Consider the following 4,547-nt stretch of genomic DNA (forward strand, 5'->3'; position numbering starts at 1 on the left):
TGAGCTAAGAACACAAGCTTGTGAGATTTGAGCCTAATGGTGTGGTTACATCTTATAACCACTTATTTTTCCTTCTTGTGTGCATTATTCTCTTTCTATGATTGTGATCTTTGATTTGTTTGATTCTTTATGTCCATTATTTGGTGTATTCATGCATTCATATGATTGAGGCCATCATTTCATTAGCTCACTCACCCAAATGGCCTTACCTTCTATCTTCCTTTGTTAGCCAAATTTGAGCTTACGATTAACCCACTTTGTTCTTAATTTAGCACATTACAAGCCTTAAAGCGGAAAATAATAATTGTCCCTTAATTTGGATCTTTGATTAGCTTAGGCTAGTGTGTGTGAGTATCATTCAAGTGTGGGGACCTTGGGACATTGGGTGAATAAAAGGGTATTTTGTATTACTATTGAAAATATTGGGAATTGGGTACATATTCATGTATTGATCAAATGTAAAACCTTATGCATTGACGCTCTTGTATATAGAAAAAAATGAGAAAAACAAAAGAACAAAAGAAAAAAAAAAGAAAAAAAACAATATGGAAAAGAAAAGAAAAAAATAGAAAAAAGAAAGAAAAAAAAGAAAGAGGAAAAATAATAAAAAGGGGACAAAATGCCCCAAAGTGAAGCTCAAGAGGAATCAATGCATAAGTGTAGTGAAACGAAAAGAAAATGCATAAGTATGTGGAAAAATGAGGAACGGGTAGTTAGGTTAGCACTTAATTGTATAGGTCATTATATAGGTTAGGTGGGAAAAGTTTAAGTTAATCAAAGATTCAAATCCTAAGTCCACTAGCCATATATGACCCTACCTTGACCCTAACCCCATTACGACCTAGGAAAAGACCTCATGATAACTGTATGCATGCATTGAATAATTGTTGATTGTTAGATGAAAAACAAATCTTGGAAAGCATGATTAGGGGAGAATTGAGAGAATAAACCCCAAACACCGAGTGATTAGAGTGCAAACACTTCCGACGAGGGTTCGATGCTCAATCCTTTGATTCCCGGCTCTCGCGAGCATTCCTCATGCAAGGTTGCATATATTGCATTTGATGCTTAGAAAGTGGCAAGTCCTATGCTTTGACCACCATCGTATCCCATGTGCTCGCATATGTCCTAAGAAGGCTAATTTGCTCCCAACCAAGTGGATAGTGGCACTAGTCATAGTTGCATGCATATAAGTAGGTTGCACTTCATGAGTCTTATACTTTTGCAATCCCTCGGTCTTCTGTGTTTCTTTGCATCTCTCTAAGCATGAGGACATGCTAGGATCTAAGTGTGGGGAGGTTGACAAACCCCAATTTGAGGGTTTATCTTGTGCTGATTTCAGGGGTTTTATCAATGATTCCACACACTTTCTATATGAAAATACAAGATTTTGCATTCCTCTCCTAGTTTCGCCTCATGAATGAAAACATGCTTATTTCGCACTAAAATAGATACATTTCTAATCTTCTCTTGATGCCATTCGATGCCGTGACTTGTGTGTTAAGTGGTTTCAGGATATAGAGTAGGAATGGACCGAAAGAGAGAAGGAAGACGGGTACAAAGGAAGGAAGCATGAGGATTAAGCTTTGGAGGTTTCCGCATGGGCGCGTGCGCGCACCTTGCGCGCTCGCGCGGATAGGGCAACGTGGAGCCAAAGCCAAGAGCCGGCTTGAGAAGTGGCTAAGCCAGGATCTTCATGGGCGCGCACGCGTACATCACGCCTCCGCGCACATTACAAGACGTCTCGACGGCGCGTGCGCGTACTTTGCGCGTGCGCGCCGATTTGCGAATATGATTTTTTTTAAGAAGTCACGTGACTTAGGCGTAGAGGTAGTTAAGGATCCCACTTTTGGAGAAACACCTTGGCGGAAAAAGCTTAAGAAGACCAAAGGAGCAAGGGTTAAGGACACTTAGTTAGTTCATTTTCTAGATCTAGATATTTTGGGGGGAGAGGAGAGTTAGTTACACTTTTTGGAAGAAGAAGAGGGAGATTCCAAGCTTCACTAGGGTTCATCCTCATCTAATTTCTGAATTTTCAATGACTTTTTGGTGAGATCCATTACAATTCTCACTCCACTTTGTTCATGTCATAGATTTTCTTCTCCAATTTCAAGTAGTAGATGCAATTGATCAATTCTCATAGATCTAGAATTCAACTTTGTAATTTTGGATTTCGTCTCTATTTTGAGAATTCGATTTTCATTGCTACTCTTTGAGACTTGTTGTTAGATCTTTGTGTTGCAATACTTTCAATTCGAATTTTCATCTCATTTTACTATGACTTTCCTTCTTGCTCATCACATGTTTGATAAAATGACAACGCTAGCTATGGAGTAGAATTTTCACACTTGGCATAGGGTTTGGTCCTTGGAAGAAGTTGAATAGTTGTATCAATAGTTGATTTGGAATTAGGGATTGCTAGTTGGCTTGGAGTGCACTAAAGCTAGATTCCCATAAGGTGAAGCTAGGACTTGTGACTCAAGTTGATTGCTTTCATTTGACCTCCCTCTATACCTAGGGGATAACTAAATGAAGCAAGGCCTAATTGTTGTCAACATTGAATGAACTATAAGGATAGAATTTCTAATGCCAACCCTAAGCCAAGTCTTTTGATAATTGATTGTTTGTTTCTCATTACTTTGCTAAAACCTTCAAAGAATTCCAACAAGGCTTACTAAATCAATAAGATGCACATTTTGGCAATTCCAAGGAAGAACGACTCGGGAGACTAGTACTCTCGGATATAGATTGTAGATTTGTTTGATGAAGGATTTTGCGTCGGTTTAGACTATACTACAATTGATCATTTGATAATTTCTATACCGGCAAAAATTCATTTGTCAACGTGGTGGGTACCCGCGGGTTCGGGTAGTGTTGCCACCCCTAGCACCAACCACGATTCTCATGGCTTGCCTCGTTGGGAGAACTGTTCTAACTCAGTCTAATAAGAATCAGAGGTCCATTTGGCAGAGTACCGACCCGACGGGTCCCCGACCCGTATGAGCTAAAGTGATCCATGTGACACCACTTCCTGAGAAAGACCTGGATAGCTGGCGTAAGCTTTCAAGTGAATGGGCCCCAGCGAAAGGGCCCACCCGAGTACAATGTATAAAAGGGGCCCAAGGTACATCATCTTCTTACGCTAATTAGCCGCCTCTTTGTACGGATACTTACTTTAACATCAGAGTGTGCTTGCAGGTGGCCCCATCTGCCGACCTACCAACATTCGTGGGCATCGTGTCTCCACAATACTTGCAGCCAGGTCACGTTCCTCACCTTCAACATTCCACTCAACCACCCGATCCAACGAACAACTGAACAAGAATATTTTTATGTGAGATATATGTTCCAATTGCTTCACTTAATCGCATTAAAACGGGACTCCAGAGAAAATTAGAAATATATGTTAGATATTCTCCTTCTATTGTGAAGTAAAGTCTTATATCAGAAAGTGTGAAACATGTTGGATCCAAATGGGTATTTGTGAGAAAACAAAATGAGAATAATGAAATTACACGCTACAAAGCTTGACTTGTTGCACAAGCTAAGGTTTCTCACAAAGACCTATTATACACTATGAGGAGACCTACTCTCCTATTGTTAATGCAATTACCTTAAGATATCTGATTAGCTTATTTGCATATCCTAAGCTAAATATGCATCTAAAGATATGGTCATAGCCTATCTATATGGGTCATTAGATCATGATATCTATATGAGAATCCCTGAAAGACTAAAGATATCTGAATCATCCAAACAGAAATCTCAAAGATTATACTCGGTTAGATTACAAAGATCTTTATATGGTTTAAAGCAAATCTGGACGAATGTAGTACAACCGTCTTACAGAATATTTGATGAAAAAAAAGTTCAAAAATAATGATATTTTCTCATGTATTTATATTAAAAAATCTGCATTCGGATTCAATATAATTACTGTATATGTTGGTGATTTAAATATCATTAGATTTCCTGAAGAGATCCCAATGATTATAAATAATCTTAAAGAAGAGTTTGAGAAAAAAATATTGGAAAAACTAAATTTTGTCTCGACTTTCAGATCGAATATGTAACAAAAGGGATATTTATTCATCGGAAGACTTTACACATAGAAAATCCTAAAGAGATTTTATATGAATGAATCGCATCCAATAAAAACCCTAAAGGTCGTCAGATCACTAGATGTGAAGAAGGATTCGTTCCAACCAAAAGAAAAAAAAATGAAGAAACACTTGGTCTTGAAGTACTATATCTTAGTGCCATAAGGGAACTAATATATCTTGCTAATAATACATGTTCTAATATAGCATTTGCTGTAAACTTATTAGCGAGATATAGTTTCTCTCCAACTAAAAGACATTAGAATGGAATAAAAAATATGCTTCAATATCTTCGAAGAACGATTGATATGGGTTTATTTTATCCTTATGAATTCAAGCGAAAAATTGTTAGCTACCCAGATGCAGGTTATCTATTTAATCCCCATAAAGGTAGACCCCAAACCAGATAGTTGTTTATATTTGGTGACACGGCTATATCATGGAGAT

Source organism: Arachis ipaensis, chromosome B10 (genome assembly GCF_000816755.2).
Source record: "Arachis ipaensis cultivar K30076 chromosome B10, Araip1.1, whole genome shotgun sequence".
NCBI lineage: Eukaryota > Viridiplantae > Streptophyta > Magnoliopsida > Fabales > Fabaceae > Arachis > Arachis ipaensis.